This window comes from Protopterus annectens, chromosome 6.part0, assembly GCF_019279795.1.
Source record: "Protopterus annectens isolate FY-2018-M chromosome 6.part0, PAN1.0, whole genome shotgun sequence".
In the NCBI taxonomy this organism is placed as follows: Eukaryota; Metazoa; Chordata; order Ceratodontiformes; family Protopteridae; genus Protopterus; species Protopterus annectens.
Window position 1 is genome coordinate 1,616,295,254 of NC_056737.1, and position 26,147 is coordinate 1,616,321,400.

Here is a 26,147-nt window from a genome sequence, read left to right on the forward strand (position 1 = left end):
ACTGTTGTCATACAGTAAGCAAGATATGTATATGTGTACATATCTATATGGATATATGTGTACTTATTTATACATATGTGTTCACCATATGCCCTGCACATGGAGTGGAGCCCTACCTCAGCTCCAATAGTCCCAACCTCTCAGTGCAAGGGGATGTCACGTATGTAGTGCAGGTATATTTTTAGTCTATTGCTACTGTAATAGGGATTGTCTTCACAGAAATGTTGTGTGTGGGAGGCCACATCTGCTGTTAACGTGTGCGCCATTGGCTATTTACAGACATCCTAAGGTCAGCATAGTACAGTACCACTTCTAACACAGTAACGCCCCTGTGGACTACAGCTGCAATACGGCCAATATATGTGGACAGCCTGACACACTCGGGTCAGTCCAGGTTTGTACACGGAACCCCTTCATGCATGACATGTGGACCAGGCCTGTCAATGTGGATGTTATCAGCCATGTAGATGGGTATAACATGTACATAATGGTATACATTTGCCCCCATAGGTTATGCATTCATACACCCCTGTCTGTCCTGACACATAATTCCTGGTACAGAGGTGCCATGGCCACATACTATCCACTGGTTACTGACATACATCTGAACAGCATCCCACTGCTTTGTCTGACATACATGACTGTTATGGTGGCCAGGTAGCAGTACATCTGGCAAGTATCTGGACATGACATCTCACTGGATAAGTACAGTAAGCTGCTAGGCATGTAACAAATCACAGTGCAGGCTACAGGCAGACTGACTCAACACTGGGCTACATCTCCTATGTGGGAATACACATGTACTTGCATAGAGAGCAGGCTCTACAGGCATGTCACATCACAGAGTAACAGACACCTGTGTGAAAGTGCATAACCACAACCAATGTGAACACAGCCACATATGGTAAGCTAGCGTACTATGACAGTATATGGACTATCTGATGTACACCATCCTCATATGAGCCACACACAAAACAACCCTACATATACTGGGCCACTACACAGTGTGGTCCAATGCCTGTCTGTGGTTTGGGACATGTGTGTGTTCACCCCGACAAACATGTAAGCTGATAGGGTGACATACAGTGGAGCAGCATGTAACATCAGATAGAACAGGACCAAGAACAATGAATTCTACCACAGTCTCTACACAGGCCAAGGTACATATGCACTATACACACACTCTGTCGACAATTACCAGACTTACACATACTTCAGTATTGTACACACAACCACAGAATACCCAGGCTTTGTCCTCAAATGCATCCCCTACTATACATAACATGTGTAGCAGTCTGATAACTCACTGGCTTGTTATCAGATATGCTGTCAATGAATATGGTGTACAGAACATATGCATCCCCTACTACATGGCATATGTACAAAGGTTGACAGAGTTGTGGCTGGAGGCACAAACACAGGCCCAATAGTGACATGTCACTGTGATGACCTCATACATCTCCTGTCATAACAGGGTGTGATGCAACATATGTCCTATGAGGGATATGACACCAATAACTCTCCTGGCTGTCACCATCTACTGACTGCAATCCTCACACTACCTTCTGCAGTTGAGAGATAGGTGCTCTGTGGGTAACACAAGGCACCACACACTGTCCAGTCTGCAGATGACCCTACAGATGGGGATTCCTCATAAACATAGCACTGACATGACAAGTATTAATACATGTAGGACAGCCATATCCACACACACCCTGTTAAACCAATAGTACCCCAACTGCAGTATAGCAGCACTTACAGTATGTAGTCAGGACAAGCACATCCCCCTCCTGTGTGTTGGCCTGTTTCCGCAGTGTATGTTGTCAGAGGTAAGTCCCCAATCCATCTGTGATGCTGTTTGCCAAACAACAGATCTAGTTCCTGCTCACAGTGAAGAAAAGGCCCAAAACCAACATGATGTTCCTAGATATTAGAGTGTGTTTCCATGCAATTAGCTATGGGAATGTTACCACAGCTGTTCCACATGCAATCAGCTAGAGGAGGGCTGTAATCCGTGCAGAGGCCATCAGCTGATCATGAGCATCACTGACAATACACATGCTGCTGCCTAAGCAAAGCAGGTATAAGTCTCCACATCCACCAGAGAGGGAGTGAGAGAGGCAGACAGAGGCAAAGATAAGTCAGGGTGGGTTGGGAGAATAAAAGATAAGCATGGTTGTGTCACAAACCTACCAGTCCAGGGTATCGAACCCGTGACTGAGTATGTACTGATATCACATCTGTTATCCCTGCATGGTGGATATTGTGATTTATGCTAGGGGCACCATATAAGAGAATTTGAAAACACACTCCACATTGGGTCCAGTTGTTACACACTCACGACCACCTCCACGCAGAACACAAACATCAACACATTAAGACACACACACACCTGTCACATCTGGGATTAGAACCCCTACCTAACTAGTTATTACACTGCAGCACTACACCATTATAGAATGTAACATGCAGATTACTGGAGTACTTTTCCCCAAAGGTTTATTTCACAGTGGATGACATCAGCAGGACTGCCAAAGTAGAGCGAATGAATTGTAGTGAGTGTGACTAGCCAAACATGCATTGCTCTCTAGACAGGCATAGGAACTGACACAAAAGAATCCACAACTCCCATGCATGAGAATAGAACCTCTACCAGAATTCTATATCACACTAAAGCATTATGCTGCTGTAGCATACACCACAGAGGTTGCTGGAGTACTTGTTCCCCAAAGGTGTACTTCACAGTAAATGAAATCAGCAGGATTGCCAAAGTAGGGCATTTGAATTGTATTGAGTGTGACTAACCTAAAGCACCCTAATTAGTCTGTATGCATTAACCGCTGTTCTGGCCAGAACAAAATTACCTGTCTTTGCAGGTCATGAACCCAGGACCCTGTACACTATAGTCACAGTAACTAACCACTAAGCCATCACAACAGTATATGAAACTGTGGTTCCACCAAAGTAATCCCACCACATGCTAATCAAACTGAACATGTGAAAGGAATTTATATACAGTTGTCTGTAAAAGACCTCTTCAAGGCCAACATCATGCTACTCTAGGCAGAAGTGACAATGTTTGTGACACCCATGGAGACGGGAGCTGACAGTTCAACTGATGAATCCTGCACTAAGGCACTGTATGAGCACAGCCACTTGTGCATGACTCCTGACATCCCACATAGAACCATGACGCTCACCTCCCAAATAATCAAGCCTATCTGGTGGTCTCCTGCCATTAACAGAGTATACAACAGATGGTAGACACTGTTGAAGAAAACAGGATAATCCAAGGATGCAAATAACTCCCTTACCAGCCCCAGTAAGACATTGAGATCCCTCATGGAATCCTCCAAAGCTGGTTATGTAACTAAACTCACCACAGATTCCACACACAACCACACAACATTCTATAGTTATGTCCAAATTCTAACTGGCAATGCTCAGAAATGCTCTGAGCTGCAATAGAATGGCATTACATAGACTGCTCCCATGGAATGTGCCAATATCCTGGCAGATTGATTTAGTGCCACATTCACCCCCTCTCACTCCCAAAAGGGCCCACGTCAATATGAAAAGGGTTCCATTACCCAGTAATCACGGCCACACAGGCAGAAAACCCACTACCCACAGCTAAGAATACAGCATCCATGGGACCAGATGACATCCTGGGCTATGTACTACATGAACTACAAAATGGAATGGCAACTCACCTAACTGTCATGTGCAATCATAGCCTCGCATCAGGCCTGGTGCCCACTGAGTGGTGGACAGGTGCAGTTATTCGACTCCACAAGGGGGTATCCATCTGTGATCCCAGGAACTACTGTCACATCAGTCTGACAAGCCTGATCTGTATGGCCATGGAATGCATTATCATGGATGTTTTGAACGCAGACATTGGCAACCCTCAAACACTGGACCCCACACAGATTGGGCTCATGGGGGGCCAGTCTTGTCTCCTGAAACTGAGGGTAAGGCAGTCCACGAAGCCTATGTGGACCTTGCCAAGCCCTTCAACACCATCCACCAGTCTGGAATCATAGATTAACATACTAATCTGGCCACACATCCCTATACCACTCGATGGTTTGCCACATGGCTTACTGACAGAACCCAAACTGTAGGTGTAACTGACACCAAATCCATACCCAGATAAGTGACAAGTGGAGTACCCCAGGGTTCAGTCCTGGGACCACTGTTGTTTGGCATCTACATCTCTGAAGTACAGGCCAACAGTACGGTACTCTGGCTAGCAAAGGTAACAGATGACTGCAAAATGGGGGTCATTATAAGCCTGAATGTACTACATGATATGTTACTGATACCAGCCTGACATCATACAGGTGGGATGGAGTACTGTTAACATCTTGTGCCCTTGCCGTGTAATGTCCTGGTTATGGGATCTGCAACAGTTGGTAGTGTATTGCAGGGCAGACGTATTTGGTTGTGGGGGGATACCTATTCATGCATGACGTATGTTGTTTGTGCCTGTCAACCCCATTAATGGTGCATGTGGACATATATGTTTCTACTATGTACCCACTTTATCTACAGATGTATGTCCATATATACCTATAAGGTGATCTCTGCCTAACATATAAAGCTATGTCAAACCCAGAGCTGTTGGACATGCGACACCTAAATAAATCCCAATCCCTCCGAGCTACACACTCTGGGGACCTAAACCTTGTCACCACAATAAACAGGACATGCTGGAGGGATAGATTCCTGTCCCCAAGACTTCCCATACTCTGGAACAGGCTACCCATCTATGTCAAGCAAAGTTCTTCATTAGCACAATCAAATCTTGATGAGTGGATGGGAAATAGGAAATACACCCTGGGGATCACTTCTGTGTCTCTGCTCGACAGTGGCACAGGGTAATAACTTTCTTGGGTGGCGTAAGCCAGGGAACCTTGTTTGCTAGGCTTATGTAGGCCCTTGGGCCGATAGCCTAGAACCTACCTATGAACCTATGAATCTATTTGCATTTTACTTAGTCTGGGAACCTTAGTCTTGTAGTATCAATCACAAAAGTGAGAAAATATTGAATTATTGCAGGCTTTGAGCCCCATTTATTTAATTTCTACTACATTTTTTTCTGTTTACATTTTAGTTAGTCTGGGAACCTTAGTCTTGTGGTATCACTCACAATTGTGAGAGAATTGTGAATTGGTGTGTGATATGAGCCTGATATATATATATATATATATATATATATATATATATATATATATATATATATATATATATATACATATTCACTTATACTACAGTTTTACTATTAACTGACTGGATTCCTCTCTAACTCATCTCATATAACTATGCTGAGCTGTTCGGTAGTGGTTTGCAGTACCCTGTATAGAAGTAGTAACTTGCATTGTAATTTTCCATGTAAAACCTCCTTTGCTATTTTCTCAAGTATCTAACTGAGTGTTGGGCAGCAAGTTTGCCTGCTGAGAAGCATTATCCCAAGAGTGCTGTATTAGATCGGTCCTAGACATCTCTTCACAGTTCACCAATTCCAAACTCTGTAGCCAGCATTCTGAAACATAGTAACACTTGTCTTGTGTTTACTGTCAACTACCTTATTCTTAAGTAGACTAACACAGTATTTGACAGATGTAATTATACTATGTCTTTGGATGCAAAGCTCTTGCATACAGACACTGATATCTCCAAGCAGTAACACACACACTATACTTACTATGGATCAGACACATAAACTCACATATGCTGAGGCTCTTAAATGTAATCTACCCAAACCACAAAGGCCTTCCATACGCTGCCCTCAGCAACCTCCCAAACACTCTACAAACACAGCTCTTCCAAGGACACATGCAACCACATCTCACAATGTCTCAAGCCCTTAAGGCATATTGCCATGCAATCCAATATTTTGATCATCGCAAACTCTGTTGTGAGACACACTGATGCCCCCCTCACCAGGCTGAGCTAGGAGACAGTCACTGTTAATTTCCTATCAGGGGCAAGGATCTGCTAGATCACATATGCGCTCTGGATACTAAACCACAAGTACCAGTCATAGTCCATGTGGGTGTTAATGACTTTAGGTATTCATCCCTGGACTATATGAAGAGACATATGATAGAGCTTTCAGATTATGTGTCATACACAAGTATGAGCCTAGCATTGAGCAACATTCTACCTTCTACAAAGGTTATACCACAATATAAACAGAATATGATTGATTTTAACAATTGGCTTAGTAACTGGTGTCATTCTAAGGGGGTCCATTATTTATCAACTTGGGATTACATGATCAACAGACCATGCTACTTTGCTAAGGATGGTCTGCACCTGTCCCCACTATGCTTTTAGATATTGGCCAAAACATTATCCACTCCCTATAGTGCTTTTTTTAGACAATGCCAATCATACCTCTCAACCTCTTAGACCAAGAAATCTGCACAAAGCCATAAATAGTGTGGGGACAAAGGTTCAAAAATAGGGATAAATTATAAACATTGCTCTTACCAACTTAGAAAGTTGATAGCATGGCAGGTTTTGTGTTAGCATGAATTTTCTGAAGAGTATGAAGTCTGAAACTCAAACGTCTGTCATTATTTTCTGACTTTAATCTTTAACAACTTGCCTGCGATTTGTCAGAAACAGCACAATTTTATGAAAAACAGACCAAAAATATGAGGCAAAAATCTGGATATTCTGTGAAAATCTGTACAAGTGAGAGGTATGATGCCAATCTGATAAACATTCCAATAAAGTAAAGTCTAAGCAAGACAAACTAAAGATGTTACTGCTCAATGCTAGGAGTCTCAGCAAGATGCTCCACTGCCTGGAAGTGCTCCTTACACTGGGGAGTGATGACATATGTGCAGTTATTGAGACGTGGTTTAAAGCCATGGAAAGCATCTTGGCAGTACAAGGCTATAATGCCTTCCACACATTTAGACCAGCTACTGCAGAAGATGGGAGAAGAGGTGGAGGTGTATCAATATATATAAAAAGTAAACACACCACAATATTGGTCAAACAATATGTTAAGCTTGAGCTAGTCCATGTCCAATTAACCTTAACTAAAGTCCAGTACCATATCCCTGCTACCTATAGGTTCCCAGCTATGACCCAGGATAACCATATCATATACTTGAATGCACTGGATTCAGTCACAGTTCAGACCAAAACCATATTCATGGGTGATTTCAACTACTCTACCATAAAATGGTATACCTACATAAACACTAACATGCAGGCTAAAATATTCCTTGATTTTGTCAATGCAAACTCTCTGGAACAGGTAGTCTGCACACCTACTATAGGTGCAAATATCCTGGATCTGGTACTCACAAATATGACAGAATGTTGCACCCCCCCCCCCTTGAGTAATGTCCTCACTGGCCACATCAGATCCGATCACAAAGTGGTCACCCTTGAAATAAATATAAAGGCTGAACTCCCATCAAACCTCAAAACCTGTAAGAACTTTTCCACTGCTAAATACCTCCTATTAAGCAATGGCATACCTAAATTCCAAGCCCCTCCAAACTCAAAGAACACAGTGGCCTATGTTGAAGTGTTTAAGGAAACCCTGTACAAGTATGTATATAAGTGCAAAGAAGCAGCAGTACCAAACTGAAACAAACTTAGGACAAACTCCAAAAATAAGCCCTCTTGGTGAACCCCCAATATTAATAGTTTGTACAACAAAAGAAAGAAAATCCTGGCTCAAAATAGGAAGGGCTATGCCCAAACAACAAAAAACTCCCTCATCAGTTTCAACAAGCAACTCCGGGGATTAATCAAGTCCACCAAAGCCAACTTCGAGGCAAAAATAGCCTCCCAGGCTAAGGATAACCATACGAAATGTTTCAGTTATGAATGCCACCCTAAAGTAAAAACCCAACAGTGTGCTGAACTAATAGTAAATTGAACTACTTCCTATACTTAACCAGGGGATATAACAACTTTGCTGGCGAATAAATTTAGCTCTAATTTCACTCCACTGTCACCCCCAGTCCCCCCATAAAATACTCTCTACCATTTCTTCCCCAACTATCACTAAAGAACAAGTTCTCACTGCGCTCTCCAGAGCTAAAAACACTGCATCAGTGGGTCCTGATAATATCCTAAGATGCTTCCTAAATAACTTGAAACATAACCTGTCAGGCCCACTAGAATCTATATTCAGCCACAGCCTCCAGACAAGCTTCATCCCTAGGGAATGCAACAGTCATCCCTCTATACAAAGGTGGGAAATCAACAGACCCAGGGAGCTATAGACCCATATGTTTGACTAGTCTTATATGCAAGGCCATGGAAAGAATTATTGTGGACCTGATATAAAAGACATAGAAAATCTTCAGACACTGGATTCATCCCAGTTCAGTTTCATCAAGGACAAGTCATGCCTATTCAATTTGGTGGACTTCTTTGAGAAGGTCACTAGAGCCATGGATGAGGGCAAAATTGTACATACTGCACACCTTGACCTGGCAAAGGCATTTGACACAATACCTCACTCGGGCATTATAGACAAACTCGCAAATGTAGGCATAAATCCCTATGTTACCCGATCGATAGTCAAATGGCTCAGAGATAGGACATGTGAAGTTAGGATGGGGGAATCTACCTCCACCAAGAGGCCTGCTACTAGTGGTTTCCCACAGGACTCAGTACTGTGACCTCCACTGTTTGGAATATACTTCTCTGAAGTCAAGGCAAATGTAGATGGTCTTTGGCTGACCAGACTTGCTGACATCTGCAAGCTGGGTGCAAACTTTGAATCCCCCAAAGATGTAGATATGCTCCAGGAGGGTCTGACTTAGACAAATACCTGGTGCCATAACCATGGACTAAAGCTCAATGCAAAAAAAAAATCATGATATACCTTTTGGAAAATGACCACCCCTGCAAATTACAGCATTGATAACACTCCCATAAGAGTGGACCCAGTGGTAAGGGACATGGGAACTCAGGTTGACAGCAACCTGAATTTTGACCACCATGTGTCCATGGAAGTGAGAAAATCCCTCTATGTGGCACAACTTATATGTAAGGGCATGGCATGCAGATCTAATAAGATCATAGTCCCACTATAATCAGCCCTCATTAGACCGATAATTGTGTACAATGCATCCTTTGGCACATACCTGACCAGGCATTTGCAACAGCTGGAGTGACCATAGAGGTGCGTCACTAAAAAAAAACAGTGTATAAATAATATATCCTAAACAGGCTGCCTCAAAACCCTGTGACAGTACTAGGACTCCTACAGACTAGTGAGGGGCGATCTGTGCCTAACCTAGGTAATTGTTCTCCTATCCATCTCTGATGGATCTGAAACACATTCACAAAGAAAGCAGCACTAGAATTACCCAATCTAAGGATCTAAACCTCATCTGTGACATAGACAAAACATGTTGGAGGGAGAGGTATGTGTCTCAGAGATTACCCCTTCTCTGGAACAGACTCCCCATTCATGTGAAACAGAGCTCTTTCTTAAGCCTATTCAAATGCAGTTTGGACCAATGGGTAGGAAATTAATTCACCCCTGGCTTGTTGCCTGTGGCCCTTAGGGACAGGAGCAGTTTGTAGGTGCCCTAAGGCACAATCATCTGCCAAAGCCATTCTAGCCTGTGGGCATTGATAATTGGGAAATTGTGGCATGAACATCTAGGCTTAAAAAGGCTCTATTGCCATTAGTCCAGTAACCTCCTATGATTCTATGAAACCATATTCAGAAGTTCCAATCAGTCTCAAGGAGGGTAACACAAGGTAGTTCCAGGTAGAATCTGTGGCTGCTCATCCAATTATTTAGGTTTACTTTGTACATGCAAAGGTGCTATTCTGCTTGACATGTACTGGAAGTTTGTTCAAGAAGTGGCGGATACTTTGGGATATGAATATATCATGTCAACGTGTCTTATTTATTTGTTGATGAAGATTTAGGTATCTTAGCTGGTTGAGGAAATGATTGTTCAGTGAAGGGCTAGGAGGTCAAGGGGGTCTGGGTCTTTCATGGCTTGAAAGTCTAGATATAGGTCACCATGTAGGAGTCTATGAGAGACCAAGTTCAGAGAGGGACTGTCAGTCTTTTCAGATGACTGAGGGTTTCGACTGAGGGTCTTGAAGACATTCACCTTTTTAATTAGGAGTCACTGAAGTCTGTCAGGTTGAGCGATGTGTTCAGACAAATAGATGCCAAAAGAGACATTATATTCAATAATGGATCTGTTGATCAGTGAGGTAAAGGAGAGATGACAATTATTTCAACCTAGAAGAGATGCTTTTTGTAAATCAGGTGAGTCTGACAAAAGGATTTCTAAACTACTGTAGAGATACAATGGGCAAATAATAAGGAATTATTAACAAGAGTGACTAAGACTCTAATCATATGGGTGCTGTCAGACAACCATTGTACTATCCTCAGCACAAAATAAGATTTTATTTTCAGATTTTCAAGTACAATAGTAATACCTGCATGGAAAATAGTGTCAAAGGCCTTAGCCACCTCCAGATATGTGTGATGTAGTGTATAACTGCAAGGCAGGACCTGCTTTTGAGAGATTTTTCAATGTCCAGATGAATGAAGTCTTTAATAACATGTTCCATAAATTTATATATAAGACTAGTGAGATTAAAGTTCTGTAATAACTAGGGTCCTTGGTTGGGACACTCTTGAGTAATGGTACAACAGTGGCTGTTTTCTAAGCTTCTGAAATATAACTTTTGGAGAGACTTTCATTAAAGAAGTTAAGCAGGGTTTCAGTTAGGTCATATTTGGTAATGCTAATCAGGCAATCTAGTATATTATCAGAGCCCATGGATGAGGTGTTCTTACCTTTAGAAAGGGCTCATGTAACAGTTATAAAGTGCGCCTGGGACTGTTGAATCTGTGGAATTATTATAAAGTATTGCTGGAGTAAAAAATTGCGCTATATGCAGAATATGTGGGCTCAACAGAGGATCAGAAAAATGTATAGTATTATTTAGATAAAGTACATGGTGGGCTACAATAATTGGGGTAGAATTTAAATATATCAAATGTAAGGTTTGACATTTGAATAGAATGAATTCTGTGTGCCCCTTTAGTTTGGATAATTATAGTATTGCTAAATGTGTTGAATTTGAAGATTTGGGAATTAAGGTAAATGGAAGAATGAGTACTGATGGGCAAATGAGTAGTATTGTAAAAAATACTACCTTCTGTCAAGGCCAGTTTTAAAAAATATCTCATCCAGAGACTTTACTGTGATAGGACCAATGTATAAGGCTCTTATAAGACCAGTTATGATTGATTTTTTTTTGTTTTTGAAATAAAAAATGGAAAGAGTATATTAACAGTTTACAAAAATAAGTGGGAAGAAGAATATAAGGTATGAAATGATATTAAGTTAATTGACTCTATTGTCAGCATGTTATAGAACTATAAGAGGAAATTTAATATGGTCATATAAATACTTTGCAAACCAAGAATTGGAATTTATTTTAGGCTTATCTTTTACTAAATATGAAGCAACTGCAAGAAATTATTTTCTTTTATCAAACATAGATTACATGAAAACAAAACTTGATAGGGACTTTTCAATGCTGAGTAGGAAGTAAGTAGAATTTTCTGCCTGGAAAGGTGAGAGTATTGAAAACCTTAGACACTTTTAAAAAGAATTTGGATCAGTAAACTGGATAAAGATTGTTTTGACACTTTCTTCCTGGAATGTGGTTTGTAGTAATCTGTTGTGAGGTCTCATAGCCTGTTACAAACATTAAAACATTGAAAGTAAGTTTGCCCATTTAGGTTACTACTTCCTTTGGGTCAGAGTGTATAGTATTAATTGCAGACTAGCTCCAAATATTGATAGGTACTAGTTCATTTAGTGAAAGAAACAAGTATAGTTATTTCTGAGTTTAGTAGCTATTTTAATGTCATATTCAGCTTTAAGCTTCTTAATATTACCATTAAGGTCTTTGTTAGTTAAGGTGGACAGAACAGAACCTCTTACAAACATTAAGTAATTTGTCTTCTCACATAGTTTATTTACACATGTATTCCACCTTAGTTTTATTTCTAATTTCCCAATATATTTATTGTGGATAGGGGCTGTTTTATCAATACAGTTATTTAAAGAGGACTAGAATTCAGAGATATAGACAACACTTTAGCAATCTGATGAATAAGGATTACAGTGGAATTAATCTACATCATCATGTAATAGAAGAAGGTTTGTATTTTAGAAGTTTCTAAAGACAGAGGTATTTGGAAGAGAATTACCACCAACTTTAAATAAAAGGTTGTTGATTTTTGGTCTGTAATAAGACAGACGATTGTACACATGGAGGTGTGCAATAAGGAACCACATTTTTCAGGCTAAAATCAAGGACAGTTGAGTCCCTAGTAGGATAGTTAACTATTTGTACAAGTAAGTCAGCACTTATAATGTAAAGAAAGCTTTGGGAATGCTATCCAGTGACAGTGTAGGTCATCCAGTTTATTGACAGATAGCCAAAGGCCCTGCCTCCTTCATATAAAGGTGATGTAATTAATGAGTTATTTTGGATAATGTGTTATGATAGCTGCTGTGGACAGTGGGTGATGCAGAGGGTGTTTCATAGTTTACTGTGACATAGTATTTAATCTTGTTTAGGATAATTTGGACATCCAAGTGTTCAAATTTGATGTCTCGAGGAATCAGTTCTGAAATTTACTAGACTGAGATATTAATCCTTGACAAATACTGATATACCTCTGTAATTGCCAGTAGTCTTAACAATATGATAGGTGCTAGACATAGGAACAGAGGTAGAGCTTCCCTTATTTTAAAACCATGCATCTGTAATTACATATATATGAATTTATTTAACTTTTATTAATTTAATTTTGTTTACCAGGTTAGAGCACTTATCAGATTTTTTACAATAAGTTTTAAAAAGAAGTAGAACCAGACATTACAATTTATAATACAGGTGTTATAGGTAAATGTGGTCCATATATACAAGTTTTAAGGGAAATTTTAACAGTGAAGAGAGTGGAAATTGTAATATACTAAGAGCTGCAATAGAAGAGCTAATAACAGAAGTGAATATTTGATATGTAGTAGGGAATGAATAGGGCAGATGGGGAAGCAGTGGGTATGAGTTTATATGCTAGAGAGGTTAGAAGATTAAGTAGCCATGGTTTCTTGAGAAGAATGTAATAGTGCAGCCATGAGAGTTTGGTGACACAGTCTGTGTTCATATTACAAGAGAACCTCAAGTTTGGGCATTGTTTGAAACTTCTAACATTTGAGTAGAGGTACCTTAATGTTCATTGCAAGAGAACCTCTAGTTTATTTAAGTTTTTTAAAAACCTGAAATTTGTGTACAGATACCTAAACATTGCCTGAAATAGACTAAGTTGAAATGTCTACATGATGGCCTTTAATGTTCTTGCTTCTTCAAATTTGACAGCTTACAGTTTAGCATTTGAGGGACTTGCCAGATTTTGTCTTCAATATTATAAAAACAAATCTTTATAATACTACATCACTTTATGTAATTAAAAATGGATGTTAGTACCTGAAGTCATGAAGCTGATGGGTCAATGCAGATCTTAAACAAACTTTGGATCTTGTGGATGTGTGTAATGGTGGTATGTTTAACTGCCAGCTGCACTGGAAGACACTTTATAATCATTTATTAACTGCTAAGTTGTTAGCTTGTTTTACTATTTCCTATTTGGATTTTGCTTTGGTTTTGTTCAGTGTTTCTGAATTTGCCTGCATTTATTTTTACAGCAGCATCAGGGTGTTACACGATATTTGTGTATTTTTACTGCATCATCATAGTGACACAGAGTGGCACTGATTAGATTGCTTTCTATCAATTTGCACCACCTTAGACAGCTATCACTTTTCTGTTAAACTTCTTTACATATTTTGACATTACTTCAATTCTGTTGAAACTCACTGCTTATCCTTGTTGCCTGCTGTTGTCAGATTTTCACATAATGATCTCTGAGCTCATATATGTAGTAGCTTTATCTATAATCCTGTCTGGTTGTTCGCTCATTATCTACAGCATTGGGTATTATGATGCCCCACCACTGGATGAGTAATCAAGCAGCCTCAATCTTCACCATTGGCACCAGTAGGGGATGTACACTTAGAGGATAGCAAGGTACACACACATTATTTCCAGATGCAGCTCTCTGCATCAAGTGCTATTTCTCTTAAGAGCACACAGAGACCACAGTCTGTCGAGGGCTGGTTTCTCCATCTTTCTCCAGATCTGCAGTAAGACTCCCCACTGGCACAGCTATAGAGTTGAGATCTCAGCTGAGTGGCCAAGCCATGACCTCCAGCACCCTCTCTGTCCAACCAGTCCTTTCTGTCCCTGCCCAAGTAGCTGACATACACATTGTTTGAGGTTTGATTTATACACAACACACGCACACACCTGGGAAAGGCTGGCACAGGTTTACTAGCTATGCCCCCTTTTGCTTAGACTATAAGGTAGTTATCACTACCACCAGCCAACTCCTTATCAGCTACTTTAAGGCCCATAACAGAGGGTGCCCAATCTTACTGTGTAATGTTACTATCAATACAAATGGTAGTTTGACCAAGAGCAAGGCTATTAGGAGTGGCCTACACAGTGTCACCAAATAAATATGCAAGTACTCTCAGAACTTAAATATTTCTGCACAGATCAGCCACAATGAAAGGTTTAAATATATTTAATAATAAATAATAAAAGACTAAGACAATACCGAATATATATTCACAGTGACATCGGAGTTAAAAATCACAGGAAATATTTAAAGCAGTTGTAACACACATAAAACATTGCAAACTCAAATAAATAAAGAAAAACATTTAAACTATGCTTCACTATATTCTTGACTGAATCTAAGAGAATTTCTGTACCCTAGTTAACTTACTTAATTAAGAGCAAGGCAGATGTTGTGAATGGGTCTTTTTGTTGTTGTCAGGTCCAAGACAGAATACAGAATGCTTTGTCTCACTGAGACTTCTGAAATTAATATCTCAAATATTACTGCTAGGATAGCTTGCAGAATGACATAATTTCTTATCATCTGACTCTGTTCCAAATGAAGCCCCCACTGCTGGGAGCTGGCAGTATTTAGCATCTACTTGTGAAAATACATAGACCTCAGATCTTTGGCAGATGCTGGAAGTCATGAAACAATTGCATTCCTTCACATTTCCAAACTAGTAGTTATTTCACTTTAAAGACAATACAGAGAGCTCCCTAGTATAGACATTCTGTCTCTAGCTGCCATAAAGTAATTTAATTTCAGATATTTTCTGAAATTTACTAGACTGAGGTTAACCTCCTGTATCTCAGTCTCCACTGTTAGAACATATACATTTAAATAGTTACAATAGTGCATGTACATTTCTATTCTCTTCCAGCAGGGCAAACTGTGGATCCATTTTAAACACAAGAATTTTGCAAATACCATTTTCAACACACGTCTGTACAAACAAGTTTGATATACACATGACATACAGTTCTAATACAGTTGTGAAACAAGCATCTTATATACATTATGTTCATATTCACAAATGGCACCCCCCCCCTTGAAGACTCAAGCCAGTTTTTCAAGTGACCCTGAGAAACACTGCTTGAGAGGGATGAGTCTATTTGGGAGTATATTACCCAATACCTTGTCTTGAGATCCCAGCTGCCTTGACATTGCTGACCCCAGTACAATGCTCACTGTCCCATCATACGCCTGCAATCCTAGGCTCCACCATAGTAATTTGGGATTTTGCTGCCTGGATCCCTGTAGCCATAGATCCCCCTCAGACTCCTCATGCCTTCAACTTCAAATACTTAGCACCAAGGCCTCCCTATCATAGTAAGGTTTCATGGTGTTAACATGGTACAGTTTGTGCCCCTGCCTCTTGCCTAGCAGTTCTGCCATGTAGTTAAAATCACTGACCTTCCTTACCACTTTGAGAGGTCCCTCACAAGCTACACAAGAATTTTGCAAATACCCTTTTCAACACACGTGCATGTACAAACAAGTTTGATATACACATAACATACAGTTTTAATGCAGTTGTAACACAAGCATCTTGTATAGATCATGTTGATATTCACAAATAACATATAATTATTTACAAAATTCCATCTAACTGTGCTGGCAGTATCTCCCTTTGTCACAGGCATATATGTCTTTGGAACTTACAGTTTGGATAATTATTCTCATTTTGCTGCTGTGCCTGGTTTGTATCTGGGGAACCTTTTGCTACTGCTCACTGCTGTTGAAGAACCCTTGCAATAGTTACTTCATTAATTCTTTGATATAATCATTAGTGTGATATTAACTAATACCTGTCATTTGATTCATTATCCATGGTAGTGGGTATTTCTGTTTGAATTTTATTCTTAAGTGATTTTGCTGGAGTGTCTAGACTGTGCCTGGAGAATCTTTTAATTTTATTTTGTACTTAGCAGTTGGAATATCCCTACTTGTTACTGTTTCAATATCCATGGTAACAGATATTTATATATGTATGCATTTATTGCTTGATTGATTGAAATTTGATAACCAGGTAGGTGGGCTGCTGAATTGACCATTTTCGGAACAGGCTCCAAGGGAGCAGAAAACAAAGTTGGTTACAGTATATACTTCAGATAAGAAAATGTAGATTTAACATCACATTGTCAACAGCAGAAGTAGCATTATTTGACTGGCAGTTAATTTATGTTTGACAGTTAGATTTACAATTGAGTGAAATAGTATTAACTACAGCAATATTAAATAGGACTTCAGCTTAAAGCAGGTATATCAAATATGCACTAGAGAATTTCACCCAATGCATAACCAAAAGTAGTGTTTACAGTATACATCCAGGTGATATTATTGATGAGTAGTGGTAGGGTGGTAGGGTCCTTAATCCTTAATCTGCAGACTTGAAGCAGACACATTCTAATTCATTAACACGCTGTCTTAGTTTGGAATAGAATTCCTGTATAGTGTCCAGAGGCCTTAATTCTGGGGGTTGGTGTTTCCAGATAGCTGTTGTGATGATTTCTCTGAAGGCTCTTTCTGCTGTAGAAGTACCAAATCTGGTACTGGAGTGGAACAGTCCCTCTTCTTGGTAATTTATGAGTGCATAAATTGGGTCTATAACTAGCAGCTTTGATTTGAGTGGGTCACAAAGACCTATAAAAAGGATTTTGGATATGAGGGTACTAAGAATCGATATTGCTCTGCTTTGCATAGGAAGCCATTGAAGACTCTTGAGTGAGTCATAGTGAAGCATGTGATGGGGAGGCTAAGAGAGCAAAGCAGTATATTTTATTTTCTACTAACTATGGCTTTTAGGTTTTGGTACTAGGGTGTAGGTTAGGAGAGGTAGAGTATACTCCAATTTAGTAATGAGAGCATGCTTACTAGGGATTGTTGTACTTTATGGGATAACTGATGCGTTATTTTGTGGCAAAGTTTCATTACCTCTGCTGTAAATGATTTGTGATTTTAAGTGAAGCTTGACTTTGTTGCTCTTTTTCCTGAATGCTGGTATTGAGTACTACAACAAGGAACACGCCATCTCAAAGCTGTACTGTTTTTTCATATTTGAGCTCCCCACCTAGATTTGCTGCTTTCTGAAACAATCCTCACTGTCTAGATTACTTTCTCCTGAGTACACTGAGGTCTTATCATCAGCAGCGGACTGTGTCTCCTGAAATCGGTGAAAACTTTCTGTCAGTTTTATATTTGCACTGATAGCTGTAGTTTTCTAGCCAGTGACACTAGGATTCCTCTACATGGCACTGGGTTGTATTATCATTTTATTTGCACTGTTGATGACCCACAGTGAGATCCAAACACCTTGCTGCGCAAAGCAGGAGTATCAACTTTTATGAGTACCTTCTGGTCACATACCTGGTTATATTAAAGTTTTGTTCTGGCCTGAAATTCATTCTTCTAGGTGAGTTACTGTATGCTCTTCAGTGGTATTGGTATGAAACATCAACATTTTTAGATGGCCAATTTAGCTTGATGACATCATTGATTTGCTTTAGTGGTAAACATGTTCGCTATTTGAATGTTACTCAGTTTGTTTTAATTGGGAACTGGGGTTCTTTGGACTTAGTTTTGTTTATAGCTTTCCATCTTAGATATACTTACAGTTCAGGATCAGTTACAGTCTCTGTATAGTTAGGTCATTGTGTATCAGTTTGTAGATCTTTGGTGATCATTTCATTTAGGTATTACACCAGACCTATTATCTATCATTCCTCAGTTTCCGTGTCTGTTATTAATATGTGGCTTTGTTTTTCTTAAAATAAGAAACAGCTGTTGGCTATTGCTCCTTTGCATCAAGATGACATCATTTATGGACTTCTAGGGCAATCAGAAGGTATGGCCTATTAAAAAACATAGAGCTGGCCATCATTTCACCCTTGGGAGTGCAGTCCTCAGGGTACTCTTTATGGTTACTGTTGGTGCATATCACTGTCCACCAATGGTTAAAATCTCATAGACTAAGAACTACCTCAGTTTTGCATGAGATATCTGTGGTTCCCTAATGTCATCAGGGTCAGTTTGGTTAAGACCTGCTTCCTGTAGTTTTGACTAAAGTCCTGTATTCTAATGCCTGGTATGCATCAAGTCAGGTATCACACCTGGCCATCTGCACCAGGCTGACCTGACACGCATTGTGGAAACCCGGCTAAGTAACTTTAGTTTAATTTTAGTGACAATTATGTCCCCATTATTTCTCATTATACATTATCCTAGACTGAAGTAGAGCAGGAATAGGGTTGTGATATTTAATTGTACAGTCTTTGAGCTGAAGACGCCTAAAACTGGAGTTGCCAACTCTTCTGAGATTGCCATTGGGCAGGGCAAATCTGTGGATGCCTACTTATCTAACATCCATGTGATACTCTGAGAATGTGTTTTTAGGAGTTAAGTGACTTCCATGTATCCTCAGTGTTCATGTTCCCCAGATGTCTGGTTCTGAATGACTTCAACATTATGATCAATGAGAAGTCAATGGGTTTTGTAAATAATTCATTGAATGGGTTCAGGTTTTGCACAGGTAGTTTTTTCTGCTTCTCATTGTGATGGGCCCAGTCTTTTTGGTGAGGGTGAACACTAGTGTCTTGGTGGTGTAACTGGTCATCTATTCTGACCACTCTTTTCTTTGGTTCAAGATTGATATACTGAAGGTAGAATGCCCCTCCCAAATCTGGGTCTTGTACTGTGCAAGAATTTTAATCTGCTTACCCCAGATCCAAGTGCTTTTCCAGAACCTTTGGTAGGGTAGTGCTAGGGATACTCAGGAGTTGGATGAAACCTATTATAGGGCCCTTCCAGCCATGCTGGATTCCTTGGTCCAAGAACAGCATGCTTGGTGTATCCCAGGCCATATGATCCCTGGATTGATCCTGAGTTTTGTGACATGAGAAGAGCTTTGTGAAAGCTGGTGTACAGATGATACTGCTTGGGCAGACCTGAGTACAAACTTGACTTTGATAATTATTACTTTCCTTACTGAGCAGAAATTTCCCAGAAAGAAGAAAGAGTTAGCTTACTTGTTTCAGGAGATCTCTGTGGTAACTTTCCTTGCTGCGCTTTTCTGGGAGGTTGGGTGGCTGTGCAATCCAGACTGCCTAACCACTCAGAAATATCTTACTTCAGAAGAATGCACTTTGGGCTTGTGTTTCTTTGCCACCAAGCTTACCTCGATCAGATCAAGTGTTGTCACTGTTGCAATAGTAGGGTTTGATGACTTCTATCCTCATGTTCATTTGACTTTAAACTAACCCAGTTATGATGAATTCCTCTCACTGGTTTCCACGATGGGCATTACTACTTGTGGTCTGGATTCCTACCCCACCCAGCTAGTTTTGTCTTGTCTAAATGAGCTGGGCTTATCCAGACCACATCATTGCTGCCTCAATACAGGAAGGGGTATTTTTATCTATACTTAATGAGGAATATGTTTCCGGATTCTGAAAAAGGAAGACTTAGACACTGATGAGCTGGACAATTGTAAATATGTCGTGAAGCTTCCCTTTCTGGGCTAGGTTCCTGAGAAGATGGTTTATATTCAGCTGGATTCCTATCTGTGAGAGAATTGATTGTAGATCCATTTCAGTTCTACATTTGTTCCACACATAGTACTGAAGCAGCCCTCAGTAGAGCATTTAATGATCTCCTCATGATGAACAGCATTACTATTTTATCTTGATCCTCCTGCAGATCTTCTCAGCATTAGATGCAGTGGACCATGAAATCTTCCTGGACCATCTACATACTTATTGTGGAATCTCAGTCATGTCTCAGAATGCTTTACTTCCTGGTGTTCTTATAAGGTAGTGTCTGAGATCAGTTCTTCTCACTACTATCCCTTACCTGTGTTGTTCCACAAAGTTTCATTGTATGTCATTCCTCTCAGAGACATTAGTACAAACATGATTTGTATTCCATAATAGTTATGCCCCCCCCACCCTTGTTACTCATTACGTTCTGAATTTCTCAGGTCTCCCCATCCATTGCTGGGTCTACCAGCTCTCCTATTTCCACTCCAGACATTTTCCATCTCAGGGCTGGAGCCAGCACGGATCTTAAGAGCATTGGGGGGGGGGGTCATGCCTGCAACTGCTTCTGCCTGGGAAATTCTTTATTTAATGACCTACCTTCATGTCTTCCCCATGCTCTTTGGGCTGTTCCTCTCCATGGACCATGTCTGCCTACAGGGAGAACCTAGATGGAAACTATCCCCTTCCTAGGATAGGCATGCCCACTCCTCCCTGCCAGTGCCTCAGACACCCAAGCCATTAATCAAACCCAGGTCACCTGTCCCATTGCCAGAGCTTTATCCCTGTATGCAATGACATTCTTATGTTGATGATATGCAGTCATACCACTCCTTCCCTCAGGAATCTACATCTGATATAAACAAGCTAGCTGACAAGTGAGAATATGCTCATGACTGGATGGTATTAAACATTTCAAGCTCAGTGTTTTGAAAACTGTTACCATTTATTTTATTTTATTTTACATTTATTTTATTTTATTTTACATTTGTTGACCGGGCTAGTCCAACTGGATATATGTCCATTTTCAGTAGAGGCCCAGGGAGAAAAGCTCCATAAGTTGTACAAGTTCACAAAAGGCATAAAAATATTACATGAGAAACAAAGCAATTTAAACAGATGATTTAAAAAGATAAAATAAGATACGAGAATTTAATTTTTTTTTTTTTTTTTTTTTTTTTTGAGTGAGCATTAGTCTGGATTAGTGCAGGAGCAAAGCCAGTATTTATTGAGATGAATTTTTAGTTGATTTTTAAAAAGTTGGAAAGAGGTTAAAGAAGTGATATCAGAGGGTAGATTATTCCATCTTTTTCCAACAGAGTTGGAGAATAAACAGTCACCTGCATGATTGTGAGATTTACTAATATTAATCAGGAGTTTGTTAGCAGAGCGAAGTTGTTTCAGGTTATTGTATGGAGAAATAAGGCTAGAGAGTATTGGTGTATTGGTTGGCTGATATAGAATCTTATAAGCTATTAAGATTTGTTGAAGAACAAGTTGGTTAGGAAGTTCAAGCCAGCCTAATTCTTTTAGGTTCTGGCAGTGATGAGTTCGAAAAGGAGATCCTACAGCAAATCGAGCTATGTTATGATAGGATGTTTCAAGTTTCTTCATGTTGTTTTTGGAAAGGTTAGTGTAAATGGGACAAGCATAGAGAAGAGTAGAAATTAGGTGAGACCTAGCAATGATAGATCTTGCTGTAGGTGTTAGGAAAGGTTTTATTCTGTAAAGGGATCCTATTTTTTTATTTACTAATTTTATGGTGTTGTTGATGTGAGAATCAAAGTTGAGGTTATTATCAATAGTTATTCCTAATAATTTTGTGGTTAAGTCAGGAGAAATGAGTGTTCTGTCAGAGGATGTAAGAGTAAAGTATGGTGGAGTCAATTTGCGAGTAGGTGAAAAAAGTAACAGTTTGGTTTTCTTGGGGTTAAGGAGTAGACAGCGGTCAGAGAACCATTATTCTACAGTGTTAAAAGCTTTTTGAGTAAGTGACTGGAGTTCTGTTAGAGAGTTAGCAGTACAGATTATAGTAGAATCGTCTGTGTATTGAATACAGGTAGCATGAGGAATAGCAGATTGAAGGTCATTGATAAAAATTGAAAATAGTAAAGGGCCTAGGGTAGAGCCTTGGGGTACGCCTATGGAGATAGGTAGAAGATTTGAAAGTGAGTTTTTCCAAAGTACTGCCTGCTGACGATTTTATAGGTATGATTCAAACCAGGATAAGGCTAGCTGGTCAAGAGCAAGATATTTGAGAATATGTAGTAAAAGTTTGTGATTCACCATATCAAACGCTTTGGATAGATCGATGAAGACTGAGGATGATAAGTAGTTGTTGTTACGGTTAGTGTTAATGGAGTCAGTGAAGGAGAGTAAAGCTGTAGTGGTACTGTGTGAGGGTCTGAAACCATGCTGACAGTTAGAGAGTAGGTTGTTGTTAAGAAGGTGATTTAGTATTTGTTTGTGAATACATTTTTCCATAATTTTTGCGAGTGGTGAGAGTAGAGCTATTGGTCGAAAATTGGAAAACTCATTAGAGCTGCCCCCTTTATGTAGTGGGAGGATATGAGATATCTTCCAGAGAGAGGGGAAGATTCCTTCCTTTATAGATCTGTTAATTAGGATGGAAATAGGGTAGCTTAAGGCTTTGGCACCTACCTGCAGGAATTCTGCAGGCAGTTTGTCTGCAGAGGGAGTGGTTGGTTTTAATTTTTGGAGTAGTGATGTGATGAAGGAGGTAGAGACAGGTTGTAAGTGGAGGGTAGGAGGTGGATTTGATATAGGTGGAAGTAGGTTTGACGTATCAGGAGATAAATGACTAGCAAGTGTTTTGATAGTATTTGTGAAGAACAAGTTGAAATCATTTGCTGTTTGTTTAGGGTTATCTGGGTTAGAGTCCTGGGGATTAGGTGAAATGGAGTGACCTGGAGATAGAAGATTGTTAATACTGGCCCAGAATTTTTTAGGTTCTTTATTAGTGGTATGCTGTAGCTGGAGGTAATAGTTCTTTCTGTCTGTTAGGATAGATCTTTTAGTGTTGTTTCTAAGCTCTCTAAAATTTTGGCGGTCAGTTAGATTTTTAGTGGTTCGCCATTTAGACCAAGATTTATTTCTAAGAATGATTTTATGCCTAGTATTATTAGTTAGCCAGGGTGCTATTTTTGTTTTAGTTCTGATGGTTCGTGTTGGGGCATGTTGGTCTAGAATTGATAAGAACGTAGAGTTATAGTATTCTACTGCTTCATTAAGTGGGAGATATTTTAGTGAGGACCAGTTTGTTTGTTTCAGATCAGCTTGAAAATGTTCAGTCATCAGAGTCATCTGCTCCAGTGTTGCCTCCCAAGGTCAGCTACTGTTGCAACAAATTACAATTTTCTCTTGGGTGCGCAAGAATGTGGGCATTGTCTTTGACAGCAGACTGAAACTAAAGAAACAAGCTTCAGATAATGCTAAATTTTCCTATTTCCATTTATGGAATATTGCCTTAATTAAGCGCTATAATCCCCCCAGCCAATGTTCCTGTAGTGATTTCACACCTTTGTCTCCTCCCAGTTGAACGACTGAAAAGTTGTACACCTGGGCCTCTCTGTATGTAGCATGTTTAAAATTCTGCAGTCTGATTACTAATCATGGTCTCCATATGACAATATATTACACTGGTTCTGCAGGAGTTACATCGGCTGTCTTTTTGGCAGAGAGTCATCTATAAAGTTCTGGTCATGGCATATTTAACCCTGAAAAACATGTGTCCCCTTACTAGACTGTGAGACCTTCTGGTATGCTACTGGCTGCCCCAACCCCTGCAATCAGCCTTGCAGGGGTTGCTAAATGCTTCAGAGATGTGGCCTGAGAACTCAGGCATTCAAGCCTTCACTTTTCAGGATCCACATCTTTGGAATATGTTACTTGCATGATTAAGAGGGTCCCAAAATGTATGTGGCTTCAAGAACTCTTTGAAAACTGAACTTTACAAAATTACATATATCTGAGATTTCAGGTTTATTTGCTGTACTAATTCATCCCGACGTATGCCATTGTATTGTGTCCTCTGCTATATTATATCATTTAACTGTAAGTACGTTATCATATTTTTGTTTTATTGATGTTTAACTATTTATGTAATATTGTATTTACTACCTTGTTTAATCTCTTGTTTTATATGTTAAACTTATGGTTGTGTAGTCTTTCTGATATTTATTATATCAATGTTTAGTTGTAAACAAGTTAACATATATGAAATATACTTTAATTGTCAGGGCAGATTCTTCTGGGTCCGCTTGTGTTTTGAACCTTCAGGTTACTGTGTCTTCATTTCTAAAATGAGATTGTTTCATTAAAGTTGCCGGATTTACTGACTATGTTAAAAACAAGCATATATGCTAAAAAGCAGGTGTGTTTTTGTGTTTTTTTTTTTTTTTCAGGCTTCCAGGTTTTCAACGAACTCAGCTTGATCTTGTAAGTTTCAAACCTATGAGAAACTGAGCTTGTGACAGGGGTCCCTGTCACAAGCTTGAATTATCACAAGTTTGAAATGTAAAAGATTGAGCCAGGAATATTGAAATCTTGAAAGCTCAGATGACAGACTTTCATTGTGCGGGATTGCGGTACACTGCAGTGTGATTTTAAAGTTTGTTTATGTAATTAGCAGGGGGTGTGGGGGTGCAGCCCACCAAATGGGGGTGCAGGGGCGCTTTTGCATTTTTTTCAAGCATCTGGGATTTTGACGTTCTTGGCTTGATCTTTTAAGTTTCAAGCTTGTGAGAATTTGAGATTGTGGCAGGGACCCATTATATTTTAGTCACACGAGTAAAATATTATTTACTTTGGCATCTGTATTTCATCAACAGCTGTTTTACTGTAAAGGAATGGTATGCAGGATGTATATATGCAAGTTATTTTTTTTTGTTTTCTTTTGGTGCTAATGCTTATAATCAGAATATGCGAATATGCACTACTAAAATATTTTTTGTAACATTCTTGTACTTAGGAAAAATAGGAATTGTGGGAACAATACATACAAGGGACAGATGAGGTTTAAAAGGTGGCAGGACTTAAATGTAGATAAGTTATTTTTAATGTTTGCAACTGGGAGTGTGTCAGTATGGTGTGTGACATAAAATACTCGCAACTAGAATTGTGTCGGTGTGGTTTGTTTTCATTTATATAAATGTATGATTGCCTATTTAGTAAGTGATGGTTTAATAAAGATGTTTCTTGTTTAAAAAAGGGAGGAATTGGATAATTTATGCAAATTTGCTTAGGTTATATGATATATTGCAATATATGTGAAGTAAAATGTTATGTTAATTATAGTGTGATTACTTTTATATGAATGTAAATCTGCCTGTCACAAGTGATAATTAGATAAAGGTGTTTGAAAAAAAAATTCTTGTTATTTTTTAACACACACATTCATGTAACAGAAATTAAACATTCTGAGTAAAAACATATGAAATGAAAGCATTTCACTGTACTGATATTCAGATTATAACTATTAGTGGGATAAAACATACTCAGAACTGTTGCAGCTACATTTGGAAATACAACTTTAAACATATGATGTTGAGTAGTGAAAGCATATTCAGTTTTGCTCCAGCTGGATAAAATCTGAAGGAAAAACAGAGATAACCTGAGGATATTGTAATGCATTGAACTGCTAGAGCAGAACAGACACATCTCTACTGGCAGAGCATGCACTCTAATTATGCTAATAAGAATGCAGGTACATACTACTGTACAGACATGCAAGATCTTGCATTTTATTTAATGCTTAAGGTACAGGACATACAGACATAGAAAAATGAAATAAAATGGGAGAAATAGTCCAAACAAGCATTTGTATCAAAAGAAAATTCTAACTTCTTTTTCAGAAAAATATGTCAGAGAATCTGCAACATTGGCACTGTTGATACTCACAGTTCATAACATTATGTTATAGATGTGCCTACCACAATAAATAAATGAAGAATAATATTTGGCTTTGTTCTTTTCATCTCCTCCTCCTCCTCTACCTCCTCCACTTCCTCCTCCTCCTTGTCCTCCTCCTCATTGTCTTCCTTGTCCTCTTCCTCCTTGTCCTCCTCCTCTTTGTCCTCCTT